Source organism: Marmota flaviventris, chromosome 2, assembly GCF_047511675.1.
Source record: "Marmota flaviventris isolate mMarFla1 chromosome 2, mMarFla1.hap1, whole genome shotgun sequence".
Classification (NCBI taxonomy): Eukaryota; Metazoa; Chordata; class Mammalia; order Rodentia; family Sciuridae; genus Marmota; species Marmota flaviventris.
Window position 1 is genome coordinate 125,906,445 of NC_092499.1, and position 25,724 is coordinate 125,932,168.

Genomic DNA, 25,724 nt, shown 5'->3' on the forward strand with positions numbered 1-25,724 from the left:
ATATGTGTCAGTTAAGTCTATGTTATTGATTCTGTTATTGAGTTCTATAGTTTCTTTGTTCAGCTTTTGTTTGGAAGATCTATCCAGTTGTGAAAGAGATGAGTTTAAATCACCCAAAATTATTGTGTTGTGGTATATTTGACTCTTGAACTTAGAGGAGTTTTTTTTTTTTTTTTTTTTATGAATGTAGGTGCTCTATTGTTTGGGGCATATATATCTGTAATTGTTAAGTCTTCTTGGTGTACGGTTCCCTTGAGCAGTATGTAGTGTCCTTCATCCCTTTTGATTAACTTTAGCTTGAAGTCCACTTTGATATGAGGATGAAAACCCCTGCTTGCTTCTGCAGTCCATGTGAGTTGTATGATTTTTCCCAACTTTTCACCTTCAGTCTGTGGATGTCTTTTCCTGAGATGAGTCTCTTGGAGGCAGCATATTTTTAGGTCTTTTTAAAATCTAATCTACTAATCTATGTCTTTTGATTGGTGAATTTAGGCCATTAACATTCAGGGTTATTATTGAGACATGATTTTTATTCCCGGAAATTTTTGTTTATTTTTTATATTTAACTTGACTTGGTTTCTTCTCTGATTAGTTTTTCCTTTAGTATAATACCTCCCTCTGCTGATCTTCATCATTGATTTTCATTTCCTCTTTTTTAATATTTTGCCTAAGATGTAGTAGTGCAAGTTTTTTAGTTGTAAATTCTTCTAACTTTTGTTTATCAGGGATGGTTTTTATTTCATCATCAAATCTAAAGTTTAATTTTGCTGGATATCAGATTCTTGGTTGGCATCTATTTTCTTTTAGAGCTTGGTATATGTTGTTCCATGATCTCCTGGCTTTGAGGGAGAAAAATTTGCTGAGATACGAATTGGTCTCCCCCTATATATGGTTTGATTCCTCTCTCTTGCGGCCTTTAAGATTCTAACCTTATTCTATATGCTAGGCATTCTCATTATAATGTGCCTTGGTGTAGATCTGTGGTAATTTTGTACATTTGGTGTCCTGTAAGCCTCTTGTATTAGGTTGTCCAATTCATTCTTCATGCTTGGGAAATTTTCTGATATTATCTCATTGAAGAGATTGTGCATTCCTTTGGTTTGAAACTCTGTGCCTTCTTCTATCCCAATAACTCTTAAATTTGGTCTTTTGATGCAGTCCCATAATTCTTGGGTGTTCTGTTCATGGTTTATAACTATCTTCACTGTGTGATCCACTTTATTTTCCAGATTGTACACTTTGTCTTCATTATCTGACGTTTTGTCTTCCAAGTGATCTAGTCTGTTGGTGATGCTTTTTATTGAGTTTTTTATTTGGTTTATTGTTTCCTTCATTTCAAAGATTTCTGACTTTTTTTTTCAGAGTCTCTCTTTCTTGAAGTAATCTTTTGCTACCTGTATTTTCTCTCTTATCTCTTTGTTGTATTTGCTCATTTAGGTCATCCTTTAATTCACAGATCATTTTAATTATGAAACTTCTGAACTCCTCTGATATTTCATCAACTTCATTGTCCATGGGTTCTTTTATTGTAGTATCCTGGGTTTGTTTGGGGCACTTTCCCCCCTTGTTTTTTCATGTTATCTATGTGTCTTTCTTTCTTGCAGTTTGGATCTGAGATATTAAAGTTTCTACCCTATATTCTTGTAGTATCCATGCGGATTGTCTGTACCTTACCTTGATGTTGGGCTGACAGACCCTGCTGGTGTCCCTCAATGTATGCTACTGCAACTAAAGATGGTGGCAGCAATAGCCAAGGTAACACGAGATAATAGTGGAGGTGCCCCAAGATGGACGCAGTGTCCTACAGAGATGGGGCTGAAAGGCTGGGCCTTACATTGTCTTTAGAATGCCTGCTCTGAGATGCAGCTTCTTCTAGGCCTGTCTGATGTCAAGTTAGGGGCTACTGTGTGGGGAAGACTATGGCCATGTCTGCAATGTCCCAAGATGGAAGTGGGTTAGACTTGGGCTCCCTGGTGAACTTGGACCTACCCTGGGCCTGGGTCCCACGCATCTCAGTGCGGGTGGATGTGGGCCAGGCCTGAGGTCCTGCAGTGGTCTGCTAGTCAGAAAGAGGTGGTCCATATCTGATTTTTTTGTATTGTAAGTTATATCATGAGACTTCTTGTTTCTGAGTTTCTAGGTTTGATTGTTTCCCATCACAATGTGAACTCTGAAAACTATTCAGCTTACAGATTCCCAATTATTCTTCACTCAGCCTATGGGGTTTCCTTATATGAATGCATAACTTTCTACTCATGAATAAACTCAAGGCATTTCTATTACATTTCTGCAATTATAACTTCACACTGTCCCCTTCTGTCATACATTTTACCTCAAAAGTTTCAGTTTTCTTATCTTCCTGATGCTAATATTTGTATCTTCATCTGAGGGATTCTGTGTGTGTGTGTGTGTGTGTGTGTGTGTGTTCTTTATTTAAGAACTACTTCCACGCTGGGTGCTGTGGTGTATGCATATAATCCCAGTGGCTCAGGAGGGTGAGGCAGGAGGATCACAAAAATCAAAGCCAACCCAGGCAATTTAGCAAGCCCCTAAGCAACTTAGACCCCATCTCTAAATAAAAAAGTAAAAAAAAAAAAAAGCCAGAAATGTGACTCAGTGGTTGAGTGTCCCTGGGTTCAATCTCTGGTTAGAAAAAAAAATCTACTTCCTTTCAGAAATTAGGAATAAATATTGGATTTACTTTTTTTGTCTTTCTTTTCTCAGGGGCCACGCTTCAACAAACTCTTGCTTAGTGTTGGAAATAATTGTTTTATGTATCTTGAATAGTTTTCCATGTGTTTATAGAGGGAGAATTGAGTTGAGTCCTAATTACTTAATCATAACTCCATATCTTCAATTTTTCGAGTGTGTGTGTGTGTGTGTTGGGGGAATACTGGAGATTGAAGTCAGTGTACTCAACCATGAGCCACATCCCCAGCTCTATTTTGTATTTTATTTAGAGGCAGGGTCTCACTGAGTTGCTTAGTGCCTCAATTTTGCCAAGGCTGGCTTTGAACTTACAATCTTCCTGCCTCAGCCTCCAGAACAGCTGGGATTACTGGGCAACTGTGTTTTAATACTCTTCCCCAACGAACCTTTTACAACAGAAAAACATGCAAAATATTCTTCTGTCATAGATAACTATCCATTATTTTATTTACTTTTGATAAGCAGAAAATTCATCATTCATTTCAAAGTTGGCTGGTGATATTTTATGAACAAATAATTTTCCCTGCTTAGAAACAATTCATTTCATGAACTGAACATTGCCATTTGCATACCTTCCTCTGTTGGTGGTCACTTGAGTTGTTTCCAGTAGTTTGCTATGGCATTCTGGGAACATTTGTAAAGGTTTGTTTTGTTTTCCACATTTTTTATTGGTGCATTATAGTTGTACATAATGATGGGATTTGTTGTTACATATTCGTATATATATGTATATGTATGTATATGTGTGTGTATCTGTGCATATATATATATATATATATATATATATATATAATGACAATATATATATATGATTTGGTCAATATCACTCCCTAACTCTTCCTCCCTCCTTCCTCACCTCCTACTCATTGGTCCCTTTCCTCTACTGATTTCCCTTTGATTGTCATAGATCCACTTCCATCTTTCTTTTCTTTTCTCCTGTCTAGTTTTTGCATATGAGAGAAAACATACAACCCTTGACCTTCTGAGTTTGACTTATTTTTCTTTACATAATGGTCCACAGTTTCATCTATTTTCCTGCAAATGACATAATTTCATTCCTTTCTATGGCTGAATAAAACTCCATTGTGTATATACACCACTTTTCTTTATTCATTCATTCGTTGGTGGACAAACAGGCTGGTCCCACAATTGTGAATTGTGCTGCTATAAACATGGCATGTATCGCTGTACTATGATGACTTTAATTCTTCAGGATGAATAGTGTGGAGTGGTATAACTGGGTCATATGGTGGTTCCATGAGTAGACTGTGAGGAACCTCCTTAGTGATTTCAGTAGTGGTTGTACTAATTTAGAATCCCACCAACAGTGTTAAAGTGTTTTTTTTCTCCACATCCTCTCCAGCACTTATGATTTGTGTTCTTTATGACTGCCATTATGACTGATGTGAAATCAAATCTCAGTGCTGTTTTGATTTGCATTTCTCTAATTATTAGTGATGTTGAACAATTTTTCATATATTTGTTGGCCATTTGTATTACTTCACTTGAGAAATGTCTATTTAATTAATTTGACCATTTATTATATGGATTATTTGATTTTGGTTGTGAAGTGTTTTTTTTTTAGTTCCTTACATATTCTAGATATTAATCCTCTCATAAAAGTAACTAGCAAAGATTTTCTCCCATTCTCTAAGTTCTCTCTTCACATTCCTAATTATTTCCTTTGTTGGGCAGAAGCTTTTTAATTTGATGCCATCAAATAAGGGTACTTATAAGGCAGGATTTCTCAAACATTTTGGCCTTAAAACCTCATTATATTCTTATTTATGACCCCATTATTCTTTTATTTATGTGTATTATAGCTATCACTTTGTTTGGAAGAATTTTTACTTTATTATCCTTTGTTATGTATGACAGCAGGATGCATTACAACTCATATTACACCTATAGAGCACAATTTTTCATATCTCTGGTTGTACACAAAGTAGAGTCACACCATTTATAGCTATCACTTTTAAACACTAAAAATAAATTGAGGTTAAAAAATCTTGTTTATTTACTTAAAAATATCATTATGAGCTGGGCACAGTGGCACAGGCCTGTAATTCCAGTGGCTCAGGAAGATAAGGCAGGAAGATCATGAGTTCAAAGCCAGCCTCAGCAACTTAGGAACTCAGTGAGACCCTGTCTCTAAATGAAATATAAAAAATGTATAATTCACTGACCAAAAAGAAATGGAGATTTGGCTTAGTAGTTAAGCGCCCTTGGGTTCAAACCCAGCACCAAAACAAACAAACAAACAAACAAACAAATAAATGAAAATAGCACTATGTATAAAGATGAATAATATTTTTATTAAAATAACTACACATTTCAAAACTTTAGGACAAGTGACATTGCTTTACATTTTGAAAAATCTTTTTCAGAAAAAAAGTCTAATTGAAAGGAATTGGATTCTAATATCTACTTCTATATTCAATGCCCTCTTTTGGTTGAAGTACTAAAAATTAATCTAGCTTCAAACTAATATGTAGTTGTAAGAGGAGGGAAACTTTAAAAAGATTTTCAGTAAGCCAGTATTCTTGAATATTGCACCAAAATTCCACAGTTGGTAGTTTCTGTAGCTTTATTAATGAATAATTGACAAACAAAAAATTTATATATTTAAGGTATATAATGCAATGAATTGCTATAAATATACATTGTAAAATGATTACCAAAACCAAGCTACTTAATGTATCTGTCACCTCACATAGTTACCTTTTGTTTGTGTTTGTGTGTCTGATGAGAATATTTAAGACCTAGTCTCTTGGCAAATAACATATTTTCTAAAATGCTAGTAGACACTTATAATATAAAATAAACTTTTCATGCCTTGTTTAATAAAATTCACTGGCCAATTCAACATTGATTCAAGAATTCTCAGGAAGCAAGAATAGAGGCAAATTTCCAAAATTTCAAAAGACCATCACCAAAAACAACAAAATCTTACTTATAATGTCATACTTAATGTTGAAAGACAGAGTGCCTATTCCCTTAAAATTAGGAAAAAGGCAAAGGATATCTTGTCTCATCATTCTGTTCAACTTAAACATAGCACTAGGAATTATAGTAAAAGCAACAAGGAAAGGAAAAAAGATATGTAAATTGGAAAGGAAGAAATAAAACCATCATTTTGTGCATATGACATTATCATCAACATAGAAAATTACAGGGAATTCCAAAGAATATACAAGAGAAATGAATAGTGATATATTGATTGATTTACTACTATTTAAATGAATGAAATGTATCTATTTATAAATAGTAATAAATGGATTCATTTCTGTGTATTAGCAATTAATATGTGGGAACCAAAACTGAGCACTTATTACCACTCGTGAAAAATAAAATGTATATGTAAAACTCTAAAAATCATATACAGGACATTTTGAAAACTGAATCACTAATGAAATAAATTTAAAAAGCTAAATACATAGAGATGTGTTTATACCTAGAAAGACACGATGTTGGAAAGATATCTTATTCTCAAATTGACATAATGTAATTTCTATCAGAATGCCAGCAAGATATTTTGTACACATAAACTTTTTCTATAATCTATGTGATAAAAAATATCAGAAACATTTTAAATAGGTAAAACCGTTTTGAGAGGGAAAAATAAATTGGGAAGAATTGCACCATAATTTGAAGACTTACCAGGTAAGTCTTAATCAGAACAGTATTGTTTTGATAGAAGAGTTACATAGATAGAACAGAGTAGAGAATGCAGAAGTATACCCATGCATGTATGACCAATTTATTTTCCCCAAAGGAACAAAAGCAATCCAAAGGAGAAAGGACTGATTTGTCAAAAAATGAAAATGGAACAAGTGGAAATTCAAAGGCAAAAATAATGAATCACATACTAAAACTCATGCTGTATACATAAGTTACTCAAAATGGATCGTAGACTTCAGTATATAACACAAACTATAAAACTTTTCAAAAAAAGACAGGATGAAATTTTGAGGACCTAGGACTATGCAAAGGACTCATAGAAATGAAATGAAAAGCACACAAGTAAAGCATCATTGATTAGATTCACCAAAATTAAAAACTTCCATTGCATGAAAGATCCTGTTAAGAGCATAAAAAGGAAACACTGGAACAAAATAGGAGAATACATTTGCAAAGCACATGTTGGAAAATGGAGTCCAATCTAGAATATATGAAGGACTCTCAAAACCCAACAGCAACAAAACAAGACAAAAAAAAGTCAAATTTAAAAAATGACAAAATTATATGAAGAGATTATTTCAATAAAGATGATAGGCAGATGGCAAAAAGACATTCAATGTATTAATTCTTAGGGAAATTAAAATCATAATGAAATATCACTGTACACCTACAGAATGGGTGGAATAAATAAAAATAATATTATCAAAGACTGATGTGAGCTGGGGCTGGGGCTCAGTGGTAGAGTGCTCGCCTGGCACACATAAGGCCCTGGGTTCGATCCTCAGTACCACATAAAAATAAAGGTATTTAAAAAAAAAAAAAAAGAATTCAGAATCTATAAAAAAAAGGCTGATGTGGATTCAGAGCAACTTGATGGCTTTTGCATTGCTGGTAGGAATGTTAAATGGTACAGCCTCTTAGACATGAGTTTGGCAATAAAAATAAATAAAATTAACATTTATTTTTCCATATGGCCCATGAATTGAATTCTTGGGCCTTTATCCCAAAGAAACAGAAATATAGTTACATGCAGAAATTTGCAGAGAAATGTTCATAGCAGCTTTATTTATAACAGCCCAAACAGGAAACAACCCAAATTTTCTTCAACAGGTGAATGGCCAAACAACTGGTATATCCATACATAGAATATAGGTTGAGTATGTCTTATGTGGGGCCAGAAATATTTCAGCTCTTTATGATTTTTTTCAGATACAGATATATTGGGGATGTGTGTCAAGTCTATATATGAAATACATTTATGTTTCATACACACCTTATTTATCTGGACTGAATTTTGTACAATGCTTTTATGCACGAAGCAAAATTTCATGGTGTAGAATTTTTCCACTTTGTGGTGTCATGTCTGTGCTCAAAACGTTTCATATTTTGGAACATTCTGGATTTCAATTTTTTCCTCTTAGGAATGCTAAATCTGTACCGCTGAAAAACAAAAAGGAATAAATCATATCAATAAAAACAACTTAATTCCTTTCTTCAAAATCTATATACCTTTTGTTATGGGCTGATTTGAGAGTTAAGTCAGACTGACCCCATTCTGCTCAGATATCTCACCCTGAGTGGGCAGTTGGCTCCCCTTCCTGTAAGAGCCCACTCTAATAGAAGCTGACATCTTTACCCACTTGCACCCGGACACAATCTTTAAACTATGGAGCTTGTACTGACTTACTTCCTGAGGGGGTACAAGAGGTGCAAACTTCTGAGAATGTACTTATGACTCTTCTTGCTTCTCCCATCCGCCCCCACTTCGTTGTTTTTCTGTTTAAATGACCAGTCCACCTGCATTCATTGTCTTGGGCTACAGAACTGTCTGCCTTCTGCTCCCTTGGCACTGGCCAGAATAAATCCTTTGTCTTTTTTAAAAAAAGACATGGAGTTTTATTTGGAATGTTAGAATCATACCTTAACACTTTTATTTCTTTTTCTTGTCTTACTGCACTAGCTGGGATGTTTCGTAGGACATTTAGTGTAAGGGGTAAAAGAGAACACTCTTTCCTTATTCCCACTCTTAACTACTTTATTTTTAATTGTAAGTTTAGGCCAAAAATCAGTAAATATTGCCATACTGTGCAAATGTAGACTATTGCTTATTTTTGTAAACAAAGTCTTATTGGAAGACAGCCATTCATTCACATATTGTGTACAGATGTTTTCGTGCTGAACAGCACAGTTGAGTGACTGGATAGAAACCAATAGCCTACAGAACTACTTATTCTCCAGTTCTTTACCAAAAGGTTTTTCTGATTTGTTTATACTGTTTGCAATGGTAAAGATTAATTATATGTTTGCACTCACTTCTTCATCTATCAGTGTGTATACTGATTCTACCGTTATACTGTTTTTCTTCTTCCTTTCTTCTCTTCTTCCTTATTTGTCAATGTTTCCTGTAATGATTTGAACAATTTCTACTTTTAAAATGTTTTTCCATTAAAATTTTAAGTCCAACATTAATCAGAATCCAACTTTCAGATTAAGGGCATTATGGAATGTAAACACCTATCATTCTGCACATACATGCCATTTATGTTCATTATTTTTAAATTTCTCATTTTAATAACACCATGAGTTAGACCCTAACATTATTGTATATTTTGTGCAAAAAAAAATTGATTTTTGTTTTTACCATTTTTCTCAGTATTTTTGCCTGTTGAAACTTTTTGAGTGTTTTATATTTCTTCTTTATTTCTGTTTTGATTTCCTTGGCATATGTCAGCTGAAGTGAGTACCCTCTGTTTTTGTTTTGTCTGGGGCCTTGTTTTCCAATCTGAAAATTGTCTTGAGTTCTTATTGTTGAAAATCAGTTTTGCTAGGACTGTAATTCTACATTGGCATTTATTATCTCTCAGCAATTTAAATGGTTTTTCGTGAACGTCTGACTTGCATTGTTGCTATTTCAAGAAATTTTCTATCTTTTCTCTTTTTTAAGGTAATATAACTTTCTTTTTGTTGTCTTTTAGGAATCTGTCTGTCTGCCTCTTTCTTTCTCCCCTTCTATGCTCCCCCCTCCTTCTCTCTTCTAATATTTTCAGGTACACTCAGTGTGTCTAAGTATATATTTAAACATTTTTTCTGTTTAAATGTGTTGTATGCTTTTGTTTTTATCTATGGCTTTTGTGTATTTTAATAAGTTTAGAAAAATTTGTGCCTCTCCCTAGTTCTACTTATTTTCTCATTTTGTAATATTAATGAACTATCATTATGACTTCTCACTCTGTCCTCAGTATGTCTTAAACTTGCATATTTTCTACTACTAGCTTTCCTGTGCTACATTTATTTTCATCAGTTTGATCATTTTCCCTCCTGCTGTCTCATTTATTTAAGACATGTATAAGAATTCATTCTTTTTTTTAAAAAAATGTAACCATTTTTTTATTGGTTGTTCAAAACATTACAAAGCTCTTGACATATCATATTTCATACATTAGATTCAAGTGGGTTATGAACTCCCATTTTTACCCCAAATACAGATTGCAGAATCACATCGGTTACACATCCACATTTTTACATAATGCCATATTAGTAACTGTTGTATTCGGCTACCATTCCTATCCTCTACTATCCCCCCTCCCTTAATGAAGGCATTTATTTCTAAAAATTGTATTTGGTTTATTTGTTAAATCTGCCTTATAATTTTAATAGTTTTGTATTCCTTACAGACTTTTTATTTTATCATTTTATACATATATTCAGCATAATTTTGTTTTTGTAATGTATAATAAAGCCTGTATGCTTATTTTATATAGATATCTGCAGAATTTGATATCTAAAGTCCTGATGTGTCCAAATTATTTTCCCAATGATTATCTCTCTCTTAGTGTCTTATTTACTTGCATAATTGTGTATTTATCTATCTAACTGATCCTACAAACTATATTTGGGAGTGCTCTTCTCCAGTGGGCACTTGATTTTAATTTTCTATTTGTGTTCGGTTTTTCAGCCTGGGTTTACATTAATTTAATTTTTGTTGTTGTTGTTGCTATTTTGAATTTGTTTTTCTGACCAAGCGGGAATGTAAGGTTGATTTGTAAACTTAAAGGCAGTCCCATGGTCTCATATTTCCACAATAAGCACATATTGTTCCCCTCTTCCTTCTATTTTTTCTTGTTGGTTTTATTGCTGTTATTATTTTTTCTCCCAGAAGCCAGAACAAAATACTTTTCATACCTTTCCTTTGCTGGGAAGAAACTTCCTCACTAAGATTGCAGAGGTTTACATGCTTGATTTCATGTAGGAATATCAGGTTGAGTCCCAACTTCCCCCTGGTCCTGTGCTTGGCTATTTGAGCTATTTGGCTATTTGAGCTCAGTGGTTCTTGCAGTGTTATTGTTTGGATATGTCCACCCAGAAAGTTCATGTGTCAATTGAGGAATGTTTACAGCTGAAATGATCAGACTATGAGAGCTGTAACCTAGTCAATGAATTAATCCATTTGATGGATTAGTAATTTGAAAGGAGAACTGTATTGAGGATAACTGAAGGCAGGTAGGGTGTAGGTCACTGGGAGCATTCCCCTGGGTATTGTGTATCTACTACCAATCTGCTTACTATCTATCTGCTTCCTGGCCGCCATGAACTGAGAAACTTTGCCCCGCCATGCCCTTCCTTTCTGCTATGCTATCTTGGGCTCAGAGCAATGGAGACGTCCACCCATGTACTGAACCTCAGAAATCGTGAGTCCAACATAAATTTTTTCTCTCCTAAGTTGTTCTTGCCAGTTATTTTTGTCACAGTGATGGAAATATGACTAACACATGTAGTATATGATCTTGGAATTTCACTTGCTTTCTAATAAGTACATCACTCCTGGTTTGTCATAAATTATCCTTTCTTTATTTTTGTTGTGTAGAGAACCATTTAGAGCAACAGCTATGTTTCTAAAATAGATGTCTCTCTTCTTTTTAATGCCTTTTCTAATGTGGGTTGCATTTTAAAATGTCTGGATTTTTTTTGTTTATGCAATTATAAATTTAACAAAGGCAAAAACACTGGGCTTAATAAATGTATCAGCATTTTGATGATAAATTTGGAGTTTGCACCATATAAGTTGTGTTTTGTGAGCTCCCGTTAGCCAATACAATGTAAAGCTTGTGAGCATTCATGTTTAGCTATGAATAAAAACACAAGAAGCTCAGATAGTTCAGCAAAAAGCTCAATGAAATCAGAGTCAAGATCACTATATTAATGCAAATTTTATGGCTATGACATCAAATAGCTACATTTCTTCAAATTGAAAGGGAGGAATATGGACTAAAATTACATTTCAATATCAGTTAATTTTAAGGGGAAAAGTGAGACCCAAGTCTGTTTTTCAACATTTGTATGAGAAGTAGAAAATTAATTATTTATCTTGGACCTTATATAGCAAGATACATGGAATTCTGATGTAACCACTCACAGACACTAAAGATAACTTCCATATGTGCTGCTAAAAGAAATACTCTTCAAAAACAAGGATCTGGAAAGTCTGAAAGTGAAGGATAGAAAAGAAAAACTATATAAACACTGACCAAAAGAAAGCCAGTATAACCGTATCATATCAATGTCAGATAAAGTAGACTCTAAGACAAGGATTATTTCTAGAAGTAAAGAGAGGTATCTTGTAATTTACTAGGAAGATGTAATCATTCTAAATTTGTAACATTTTAAAAAATAGGCTCAAGTGTGTTTAATGTGTCAAAATTGTCAGAACTAAAAAGAGAAACAAGAATCTCTAATCATCATACAAGGTTTGTATTTACTTTCCTCAGCTACTGATATTAAAAAGAGGGCTGAATAACAGAACATTTAAATAATTTAATTTTTAAAGCTGATTAAATTTAAACAGCCACCCAGAAAGAACCACACCATAAAATACTTCGATTTGGCCACAAAGCAATGAAAAATATGATTTCAGAGTTCAGTGGAAGGAAGCTGAAGATCAAAGCCAAAAAATACACAAATCCCAAGGAATATTTAAAAAGAAAACAGAAGTAGCTCAAAATATTTGACTATTAACTAAAAATATATTTGTAAGTAACTCACTAATCAAAAAAGAATCTACAAAAATAATTTAATTGAATGATTTTTTTAAAAAAGATTCTACATCCATAATTTTGAAGACAAATATACAGAGAAAAAAAGCCCTAAAAATCACGAGGGTATGGATAGAAAAGCAAATTAAATACAAACAAAATAAAAAAGAATATGTATATTAAAAGGAGCATAAACAAGAACAATATCTAATAGAAAAAGTCAATAAAGTGAGAAATTGGTGTAAGGAAAAAAATCAAAATGATTCACCCTCAACAAGGCTGATCATGAATACAGCAGAAAAGGTACAAAGAATTGCTCTTCTGAATGATAAAGTATAAACATTATAAATCTCACAAATGACAAAACTTACTAAAAGGACAAATTAAAAAGATAAGTATGAATGCATTAGAAATAATTAAATCAAATCCTTGATAAAAATGTACAAAGGCAACTCTAGGCCCGGATTCTATGAAATATTTTTTTTAATATTTATTTTTTAGTTGTACCTAATACCTTTATTTTGTTTATTTATTTTTTATGTGGTGCTGAGGATCGAACCCAGGGCCTTGCACATGCTAGGCAAACGCTCTACTGCTGAGCCACAACCCCAGCCCCTCTACCAAATATTTTATGAAGACAGAAAACAAATATTTCACAGTTTCTACCAAAGAATAAAGGAACACTTTCTAACATTTTTATGAGGCCAATCTGTAATACAATACCTAAATGAAAATTTTAAAAAGGAACAGTTCTGGATAATATTCTTCATAAACATAAGGATACAAAAATGTAAATGTTATTGTTCAACAATATTCAGCAGTTTATAAGACCAACTGGGGCTTATTTCAGGAATCTTAAGTTAGTCTAACAGCTGCAAATCAATTATTTAACTTGCCAGTAAAAGTAGAAATGAATAAATCTTACTTTCACTTCTGTAAATAGACATGAAGTTTAAGAATCTTTCATAATTAAACCCTTAACATGACATATTTAAAGTATAAATCTAAATAGCAATCAGAGAGGTTTTCCAAAGGTTCATGATATTGGAAACAGTGGAGCACTGCATTGTGATGGGAATACACACGTCATAGTTAACTACGGGCATATTCAAGGAGGTTAAAGCAAGGGGAAGATTTTAAGGGCAAAAAAAGGGAGAAATTTACACAAGTTATTTTGATACTCTTATGGTTTAGATATGAGGGGTCCCCAAAAGCTCATGTGTAGGATGATTCAAGAAAGTTGAGAAGTGAAATGATCAGGTTCTGAGAACTGTTATCAGTAGGTTAATCCACTGATAGGGATTAACTGGGTGGTAACTACAGGCTGGTAGGGTGTGGCTAGAGGAGATAGGTCACTGGGGGCATACCTTTGTGGTTTATATTCTGTCTCTGGGAGCTGAGCTCTCTTTTCTGCTTCCTTGTTGCCATAGCCTAAGCTACTTTCCTCCTCTGCACCCTTCTGCCATAGTGTTTTGCCTCACTATGGTCCAAGCAATGAAGTCACCCATCCACAGACTTAGACTTCTGAAACCATGAGCCCCAAATAAATTTTTCCTTCTTTACATTGTTATTTCTGAGTTCTTTTGGCCATAGCAGGGAAAAAGCTGACTTCAGATACAAAATCCATTAGCCTTGCAGACTCAAGGGAATAGTTGGCATGAGCTTATTGGTGGAGGTGTCCTTGTTGGCAAATATTCTGCCCAGAGCATCTATTCTGAATTGTTGCTGCCTTAGAGAATATTAAACATTGTTATAGAAATCTGTGCAGACATGAAAGACAAAGCATCAAGTGCTTTTACAACTTGAAGAAGTCTCTTTTGGGCTTTTCTGGAGTCCTTGTGAAAAGTCTTATGAAGAGCTCTCCTCTGCATAACTACCTGGCTCTTATTTTGTCTGGCAATAACAATTTTGTTTAGGTATCATCAACTTTCACAAAGGGAATTTTTTTAATTTGACAAAAGATTTGCTACAAACAAATCTATTAAATGAAATTAAGTTAATTTAACAAGGGCATTGTAGACAAGGCCAGGATAAAAATGTAATTTTAAAAAATGATATAATTATGTTAGAACTTACATTCATCAAATAAGCTAGGAAAAAATCAAACAAATGTTTAAAACTTCGTCACAGAAAACCATGTAACATTATTAAGTGAAATTAATGAAGACCTACATCAATGAAGGACTGCGTCATATTCCATGATTGAAAGACTGACAATGAGTTCTTCATTAAGATGATCAATGAAATCTCAGCAACTCCATAGACATCCCAACAGGATTTCTGAAAGTAATATTTGAAAAGCTGATTTTAAAATTTATATATGATCAAAAGGGGCAAAGCTGACCAAGGTAATCTTAAAGAAGGACTCTACCAACAATCAAGACTGATTATAAAGCTACAGTACTTTAAATAATGAGGTACAGACAGACAAATGGGAACAGAAATACGTAATTAATTGTTACAATGGAAAGAGAACATTGTGGCGGTATGGAGAAAGGATGGTCTTTCCTAATAAATGGTATTTCAGTTTGATATTCATACTGAAAGAATTAAACTTGCTCCCAACTTCATATCACTCACAGATGTCAGTACATTACTCATAATGTCACAATGAGAGTAAAGACATGATAGGGTGCTCTGTGTCATTATTCTTCAGAGGAATATGCATTAAACCACAGTGAGAAATCACCCTACATCCATGAGAATGGCTTACAATAAAAAGACTGGCCTTTTCAAGCTCTGGAAAAGATATGAAACAATTGGAATTCTTGTATACTAATGAGAATAAAAATTTATGTAACACTTTGGAAAGTTGCTTGATGTTATTCATTAAGGTTGAACATTCATATACACTATGAAGTCATACTTTCAATAGTCATACTTTGCAATAAAAATGCATATGTGTGTGCCCCATAGGATAGGTCCAAGAATATTCTTAATAGGATATTGACAATCACCAAAATCTGGAAAAACTCAAATCGTCATCCATAACAGCATGGATTAATAAATGATGACCTGTTCATGCATTAAGTGCAATGAAAATCAATGAATGACTGTTTGAGGTAAAAATATGCAAAAATCTCCCAAAGAAAAGTCACAAAGAAATCATGCATTTCCATTCATACAAATATATAGAACAGGCAAAGATAATACACAATTTTAGAAATCACTGTAGATGTTTTCTTTGTAAGGGTGGGGCGTTTTAGTGATTGTGAAGAGCACATGAGGCTAGGGATTTTCAATTACTTTGGTGGTGGTTACCTGGTACTTTTCTTGCCACCGTGTCTCCATCTTGTGTATTTATGACTTCAGCATGTTCTCATATTACAAAAGTTAGTATCATAATTCATTTTTGTTTTTTAATTCAGTGGATTTTGCAATTGCATTTTTAAAAAATCAAACAAATAGGAAAATATAAAAAGAATAAGTAGTGCAGAATAGACTTGCTAAAATTGAAGACTCAGATTGTATGGGCAGAACTCTGCTCTTAAGTGTGTGCATGGATCTGATTCACAATTGATATACACCTCAGTGGATTTGTCACTAGTTATCTCTAAGATCTCCATGGCTTTCTCAATGCCTTCATTCTGCCATCTTAGTCTAGCACACCTGGGGTTCAGAGCCCGGGTTTGAGATGGGGGTTCCCATAGGAGCCTGAACTAAAGTGCAAAAGAGGAAAGAAGAACTTGGAAGCTGCCAGAGAAATGGATCTGCCCTGGGACAAGTCCTTTGACCCTCTTTAATCTTCTGTTTACTCCCTTTGTTAATTGGTTCCATATATTCAGACTGGGATGCTTCTGTAAGGATTAGATGAATTCATAACTGACATAAATAACAGATAAATTCTAGCTTTTCCTTTTAATACTTGAGGTTTAAATTTAACTGTGAAAGAGGACAGCTTGTTAGGATGCAACATATATTTGAGATTTCCATGTGTAAGTGTGCTCTGTATGGAAAGGTAAAAGATGCCATTTATCAGATCTGCTCTAATAAGATGGGGTCAGCTGCCTCTGTAAAACCCAGGGATGCAATTTCAAGTGCAGGGATTACATTTATGAAGACTATGACATAGAAAAATAAATAAAGATGAACATTTTCTTTACTGCCCACATTTGGTGGGCATCTAAGTGCTTTTGCTTTATCCTCAAGTCAAAATAACTGGCTGACTAAAGCAATCCATTATAAAATTAAAACAAACAAAATTGGACCTATGTGGCTGTAGGATGGGAATGAACTTGTCATTCAGCTGATTAGGTAGATAAAATTTACAAATATTTTCTTGGTGCTTTATTGGATTTGTCTCTGTTATTGCCTAGACATGCTGGAGGATCTTAAACCATCTTCATATGCTTTTATGAAATGTTCAATATTTATTTTTCTTGGCTTGTTTGAAGTAGCCAACAGTGTGTGTGTGTGTGTGTGTGTGTGTGTGTGTTGTATAAGTTCAGGAGGTTGGGAAATACATTAATTATGTGGAATTAAGTTAGTCATGGTAGTGCATGCTTGTAACTCCACATACTCAGGAGTCTGAGGCAGGAGGATTTCAAGGCCAGTCTGGATGATGTTGCCAGAACCCATCTCAAAAAAAAATTACTTATCATTTCTATTATACCTAGTCTGAAGAAATAATTTAAAAGGGGCATTAGAGAGAGCACTCAGTTTGCAAAAAACTCCTAGATTTTAGTGCAGCCCCTTTTCTATCCTATAAGTATCCTTGGAAACTTCACCTCTCTCTCTCTAATTTCTCTAACTGCTTTGTGAAAACCAAGGGCATAGCTTTTCCTCAGAACTTGCTAGAGGAAAAAATGTAGTGTTGTGTATGAGAGCACTTTTATAGTTACAAAGCAATATCTAAATGTGAAGACATTCTTACAAAACTTAGACCACCATTCACATTCAAAGACCAATATCTTGCATCATGTAGGAATTTTCATAATTGAGAACTTGTTTTAGTATTCAAAGTGACAGAACTATTATGCATCAATACTGTGCTCTGATAATTACTATTTTGTTGTAGTTTGGGTATTGACTCATTGCCAATTGGCTTGTTGACCACATTCAACAAGCCTAGAGTGGCTCTAGCACCGATGATGCCCTGTGAAGGGCACTAATCACAAGTGTTGGGTGCTGTAACCTTATAGACTTGCTCTACTGTATGTCATCTTCTTGGGCCTCAACACAGAGAATTCTGTCATTTTACTTTGTCCTAGCAATTATCAGCACACAGGTGTGAACTTGCTTGTTGCTGGCCTCAAACACATGCTAATCTGAACCAGGAAAAAAAAAAGACGAAAAAAACAGCTCCAAACTTTAATATTTTCATCCTGTACAGAAACTAACATTATATTTGGATTTATTTTTGGATCCACAATGCCAATTCTATCAAAGAATTAACCAGGTGGTAATATAGATTGAATATATAAAACCCCAAAGTCCAAAATTAAAAATATTCCAAATTTAAAACTGTTTGAGCTCAGATGTAACACTTCAAGTAGAAAATTTCACACTATGAAATTTTGTTTCATGCACAAAATTGTTAAAAATACTGTGCAAAATTACCCATAGTATATGTGTATAAGGTGTATATACATAAATGGATTTTGTGTAGACTTGCGCCCTGTCTCCAAGATCTCTCATTATGTATATGGAAATATTTCAAAATCCAAAACACCTCTGGTCCTGAGCATTTCAGACAAAAGATATTTGACCTATGGTAATATTTTGGTCACTTTCCAGGAATATTTAATGTAGCTAAAATTCTAAATTCCTTTAATATAAATACCACCAAAAAACTGAGTAAATGATACTGGGTACAGTGGTACATACCTATAATCCCAGCTATTTGGGAGGCCTCTGAGACAGGAGGATCACAAGTTCGAGGCCAGCTTTGGCAACCTAGTGACTCCTTGTCTCAAAAAAAAAAAAATAGAAATGGCTGGGGATACATGTCCAGGATAGAGCACCCCTACGTTCAGTACTCTTTCCACATAAACAGTAAACAGGTTAAAATTATTTAATGTATGAATGAAATTACATTCTTTACCCAATTGTAAGACTATAAAATTTAGACTACTTTGTATCCTTTGAAAAGTATTTAAGTAAAAATATAAGCAATCTGTCCAATGATCTTTAGGAAAATTCCTAAAGACCTTATACATACTTGAGAAATATTAAAACTAAAAGCAAATGAAAGAGTTAAAAAAAGTTTTAAACAGATCTAAATCATCAGGTTGGTTTTCCAAATGTATTTTTACTATAGATTAGGCCATTTTCCCCAGAAATTTATACCTCTTAAAATGTGAATTCAAGATGCCAGTATGATACATTTACTCATCTGTTTAAAAGAGAAATCTCAGTTCTCCCATGTTCATTTGTATGGACATGAAAAACATAGAGAATGATTTCAATTAAGCTCAGTGTACTTCGTAAGGAAAGTGACATATGGTATTATAGATGAAATTTTACTTCTGAATTAAAAATGATCAGCATTGAATGGGAATTAATCTGAAAATTTATACAATGGCCTGAAATGGCCATCTCAAAAATTTTGGTGGGACAAGAAGTTATAAAAATAAACAAAGAAAGAGTGGGGAAAAAAGGCATAAAATCAACAATGAAATAAGGCAACAATATATATAGCTCCTGGCTGTAAGAATGCTCTAGTGGTAAGAATGGGGCAGGAGTCTGTAGGTAAATGTCAGTGATCACCTGCTTTATTAGTATCTCTTTCTTGATGTAAGTTGATAGTGGTTCTCAAGGTCTATAATGGTTCTTGGTGGTTCCGAGAACCACCAAGTGATAGGTAGCCTTTATAACTTCTAAAATTCTCTATAAGTATATAGATATGCAGCTGTGTTGAAAAACAGTATTATTTTTGATATTTGTAAACCCTTAAATTTTTAAACACTTCACATAGTAGACATACTGAGCAGACAATCCACGGCAGTCAAGATTCATGTGACAAAAGGTAGTCACATCTTTGTTTAAACTCAGATTTGCTTCCTGGTTTTAGTTTGTTCTTCGATGGTCCTCCAAAAAAAAAAAAAAAAAACAACATACATTTGTTTACTTAACATTGTAAATAATCATGCATAGTCATATTCTTTTTTTTTTTTTTGGTATCAGGGAATGCACTCAGGGGCACTCAACCACTGAGCCACATTCCCAGCCTATTTGGTATTTTATTTAGAGACAGTGTCTCACTGACTTGCTTAGCACCTCACTTTTGCTGAGGCTGGCTTTGATCTCTCAGTCCTACTGTCTCAGCCTCCTAAACTGCTGGGATTACAGGCTTGTCTACCATGCCTGGCTTGCATAACCACATACTTATTAAAAGTTATATAGTTTACTGATGCAAAATATAGTGATTTCCATAAAATTATAAGGGCATAGGTTGTAATAGAAATGGTTTTGAATATGTATTTGTGACCAATTGCTGTCTGGGAGGATATAACTAACCCTATGCTATAAAGGAAACATAACTAAAAACGGACAGATGCTGAAAAGTGCACAAGTTTAGGACAAAAAGCTGGATTAGGAGTAATGGACAACAATATACCAATCAGTGTTCTTTCGGCATTTGATTAAGCTACCATTTACAAGTTCATTGCCTCTTGAGGGACTTATATGCATATTCTTCCATGACTGGGAATAGTATTGCCTTTCAATAATAATAAAAAATGTACAAGGAATTAGCTGAGATGAATACCTACATTAAGAAGCCAGTAAGCTACTTCTAGTTCTCTAAAAAGTAAAATGTTAAAGTACACAAAAAAAGATAATACACTTTGAAAGAAAGCAGGCTTCCATTTACATTTCCATAAGCTATTCACACCTTGGGGGAGGGGAGGGCAAAACGGTGTTCCAGGGATCTTCACCAAGTCCTTCTTCCTCAACTCTGATTATGACATTAGCATTAGTGTCTTTAGTCTAGGGACCCATGCACGGGCCCTCACCAATCAAATCATCCACCAGTTTATACTCCCCCTTCAAGGCTTCTAGCACCTGCCCTCCACTGATGCCATTTGGTGTCACTACCAATGCCCATTGTGGCCAAATCTCTAAGGGCAACCTTCCCTCTCTCTGTTCAGTTAAAGTTTGTTAGAACACAGGTCTGTAGGTTTGCATACTCTGACATACTTTGCATGTGTATATTCTTGGGCTTAGCCATGTATCTGTACAGAGAGAGAATCTAAAGGCCATCTGTGTGATAGAGGTAAGACTGACTGGCATCCACTCTCTCCTCTGACATTGGTATTCTGCTCATCCCTCCTTGCATTACATACTTCATGGAATCATTTGTTCCCCTGAAGAAATGGACTTTCAGCAAACCCTTCCTCACCTGGACTTTAAAAGTACCAGGTATGAATCCTAGAGAGATCAAAGATTATATTTACATCAAAATCCTTGATTCAAGAATTTATTATATAACCAAAGTTGAAAAGTTCTTGATCACATATGACTCTGAGATCATATGTTTCTAAAACTTATTTCCTATGATATTATAAGAAAGAAATAATTTGATAGTCATAACTATTATAGTAAAAGAATAAACCAAATAAATGTTTTCAAGTTAGAAGATGTAAATTTATGACATAGATGAACAAAGATCCATTGTTTGCTTAGTCTTACTGAACAAGAAAAAAATTGTACTTTTTTATGTACTATAAAAAGTGAACGGAAAACAAAAACCTAGAAGACAAAGACCTTGCTTATTTTTGAACAAAATGGTAAGACAATTATTTGCTTTTCATTCTGTACAAAAGTTACATGTAAAAATGGTCCTTTTCTGCCCTTCCAAGCATATATTTCTCTGAAAATTCAAGTATTAATGAGTTATGATTCAGCAATGGCCTGGTAGGAATGGAATACTCCTGAAAGAGACCTGATACGGTATAAGGTTGCAAAGCTGGAGAGTGAGAAAGATTTCATTTTCTCTATTAAAAGTTCCACTGTGGGTTGAGTATCCCTTTTCTGAAAGCTTGGGACAAGAAGTATAACCAATTTTAGACTTAAAAAAAAAATTGGACCATGATTGTGGTGTAATCAGGCATCTTGGGGGTGGCGCCCAAGTCTAGCCATTTATTCCTATATTGTGTCACAGACACCTTATATGCATAGCCTGAAGTTTATTTTATATAAAAATTTTAATGTAGCTGCATACATGAAGTCAGGTGTGGAATTTTCCTCGTGTGGCATTGGCCCACATAAGTTAGTTCACTTTTTGGAGCATTTCAGGTTTTGGATTTTTGGATGAGGAATGCTCAACCCATACCACCAACCTTTCCAATGTTTTGTTTTCAGGGGAAAGGGAGAGGTAGCAGCCATAAAACCAGGAAAGGCAGAGGTGGAGGTAGACAGGAAGGGCCTCCTCACCTCATGCCCTGAGTAAGTGATGCTGTTTCTGAGCACTGTCCAGGGGCTGTTCACCTCTCCAAAACTGATTTGTTCCAAAATACAGCAGATCGTTGATTCCTGGGAATTTGTTCTGCACCTAATTTTTAAATGTATTTATTATTTGGGAAGAAATTATTTTGGTCTGATTCACAGCCTTGTTTTTCAGTTGAGATTGTGTTGCTTAAAAACTTATACAGAGTAGTGCTCTTGTCATTAAAATAAAAATTTCACTGGGCAGGATGGTGTGTAACTGTATTCCTTGCGACTTGGAACCCTGAGTTTGGAAGGAACACTTGCGCTCAGGAGTTCAAAGCCAGCCTCACATAGTCCAATAATCATCATAATAAAACACTTACACAAAGTTAGATTTGTAAAACCTAATGAGCTTTCACAGTTCCAAATGTTTTTTTTTTTCCCCCTCAGTGAAGGAGATAAATTGTCAGTGTTATAGGCTCCAAGACATGTGGCACAACTTAGAAAACATTCAGCAACTGGCTCTTGTCCTTAATATTGTCATTTTTGCTATTAAAATATGTGGTCCTTGTACACACACACACACACATACACACACACACATAAACAAGAGGCCATTATGTCCAACAGAATTACATAAATAAAGAGCTGAATCAGGCAACCACAGGATAGGATGGCATGCAGAGTGATACTGGTAGTATTCATAGCAAGGCCAAAGGACACAAAGAAAAAAGGGACAGAGGCATTAGAGTGGCCAGGCTTCTTGAAGGTGTGTAAGTTGCTCTAGGTAACAACATAGAATCAATCATTACAAAGACGTGAAGAAATTCAAACAGCGCATGACCCCTTGAACAAGTTATCAGGGCAATTATAATGAAGGAGGGTGAGTGCTTTGCCTGATATGGTGATAATAATCAAAGGGAGCACAGAAACATCACATCACTATAGTCCGTGATGCACATATTTATTTTAATAGACTATATTTGATATTTGCCATTTCACAAGATTAAATAATCATTTTCATTGAAAATTCAAGGGAAAAAACACAGTAAAAATAACAAGTATTTTACTATGTTGGTAAGATTTTGAATAATTTAAAAACAAATATCTAACAGCAAAAAAAAATACAATTTTTAAAATAGGTAAATGACCTGAATAGCTATTTCTAAAATGAGGATATGCAAACAGCCAGCAAGCACATGAAAAAATGTTCATCAGTAATCATCAGGAAATGTCAGTTAAAACCACAATGAGGTATGATCTCACCCCAGTTAGAATGGCTAAAGTAAAATTGGCAAATGTAATAAGTGCTCATGAGGAGGCAGAGAAAAGAAAGCTGTCCTACGCTATTGATGTGAACATAAATGTGTATGGTTATTAAGGAGAATGACATGGAAGTTCCCCCCAAAACAGAAGTAGGACTACCCAGATTCGGCAGTAGTCAGGATGTATAACCAAAGGAAATGAAATATTTTTGTCAGAGAGATTTTCATTCCTTTTTTTATTACAGCACAATCCACAATAGCTAAGAAATGGAAAACAAAACAAAACAAAAACGGAAAGTGTCCATCAGTTGATGAGTAGATAAAGAAAATATGCAGATTCACTATGGAATACTATTCAGCCATAAAGCATTCTGTCATTTTCAATAACATAAATGGAACTGGAGAATAATATGTTAGTGAATTAAGTCTAGTACATAAGGACAACTATTTTCTACTTAAATATGAAAATTAAAATTTGATCTTAAAGAAGTAGAAAAGAGAATACTGGTTACGAGAACCTGAGAAGGATGTGGGGGAGAGAGGTTGGTTAACGGTTATAGGGTGTTATGACTTGGATATGAAGTATCACCTGAATAGCTCATGTTTTGGACACATGATATTTAATAGGAATGTTCAAAGGTGAAATGATCAGAATGTGTGAGCTATAACTTAATCAATGGTTTAGGATGAACTGATAATTTGAAAATAATACTGCACTGGGTGGTAATTATAGGCAGTTGGACTGTGGCTGGAGGAAGTGGAACACTGTGGACATGTCCTTGGGGATTATATTTTGTTCCTGGCTCCTTGTGTCTCTTCCTCTATGCTTCTTGGCTGCCATGGGCTGAGAAGCTTTCCTGTATGATGTTTCCACCATGATGTTCAGCCTCACCTCAGACCCAGAGCAATGAAGCTGACTAATTATGGACTGAGACCTATGTAACCATGAGCCTCAAAATAAACGTTTATCCTTTAACTTGTTCTTGTCTGGTATTTTGGTCACAGGGACAAAAAGTTGACTAACACAGAAATTGGTACCAGTAGTGGCATTATGGCTGTAACCAACTTGACAATGTTGTTTAGAAGCCTTTGGAAATAATATGAAGGGAGATTTGGGGAAAGTTTGAAGGTGCAGACTAGAGAAGATTTAGAACCTTATACTCAGAGCTCAGTGGGTGATTCTGGAGTAAGTTTAGAAGAATAGAATGCAGACTGAAATGTGGACGATAAAGACCATACTCATGAGGTTTCAAAGGAAAACAAGACCCAATTTGGAATTGGACAAGAGGCCATTCATGTTACATTCTGGTGAAGAACTTCTCTCTATTTTTTTTCTACGTCCTGAGACTATGTAAGGCCAAATTTAGAGGTGATGGACTTAGTAATCTGGTGGAAGAAATTTCAAGGAAGTATAGCATTCAGGCAGTGGCACAGATATTGCTAGAAACTTTTAGCCAGGTTTACTGTGAGAATCAGGAGCAGACAGCGGAGACAAAAGATTTTACCAACTTGTAGTTTGGCCAGAGAAGCATATATAAAACTGGGATCAGGAAAGTTGTGTTTGCTAAAGAGATTACCACCTCTAAAGAGAAGCTGAGTATTTTTCAGAGAGACGATACAGAAAGATGTTTTGAGGGCATCTCAAAAATCAGTAAGACCATATTCATGACAGCTCAGGGGTGTAAAAGTGAAAACTCCTGGAACCCTGGGGCATCCTGCTTGCACAGGGGTGTCTAGGAAGTTGTTTCCCTAGGATTTATTTATTTCACTGTATTCAGCTCTCCAGGCACATAGAGACCAATGCAGCTTGGTCCGAGGAGTCCTCGCTTCTGCTCCAGCTGGACTGGTCCTGGCTTCTGCTCCACCTGGTTCTGCAGGAATCCCGGTTGATAGAGTTAGAGTGTCATGGAGGTTTCTTCTGAGATTCAAAGGAAGGCCTGGGAGATCAGGCAGAGTGTAGGGTAATCAGAATCTCTGTGCAATACCCCTGAGAGGGTGATGTGTGAAGCAGTGAGAATGAAGCCAAAGTTGTAGTAGAACCCCTGGGATTAAGAGATGCCAGTAATATGGAACATCGGCCAAAGAAAACCCCTGGTCACTGAGAGATCCAGCCTAATAGATCTTAGGAGCTATAACCAGAAAAGCCATGGGTGGGGCTATCCAAGCCCATTGGAAATCACATTCCACAGCAGCATGTCCCAGGTGCCAGACATGAAGCTATTGAACTTGTTTGTCCAGCTGGATTTCAGTATTGTTGTTTTTCTGATTTTTTTATATACCCCTATTCCTCTATCTTGAAATGAAAATGTTTACTGTTTATCGTACACTGGATATATGTAACTTACTTTTGATCTTAATAGTGACTCACAGCCAAGTCTGCCTTGAATCTCAAGTGAGACATTGCACTTGGACTTTTGAGTAATGATGTGAGTTTTAAGACTAAGAGAACTCTTCTCGAGAGTAGACTAAGTGCATTTTGCATTGTGATCTGGCCTGAGTTTTGGGGGGCCATGATAGAATCTTTTAGTCTGGATACAAAGTGTCTCCTAAAAAGTTCATGCATTAGGAACACAACATCCAACATATCAATGTTGAGAGGTGAAATGATTATTTCATGAGAACTGAAACCTAGTCTGTAGATTAGCCCATTTGATAGATTAATAATTTGAAA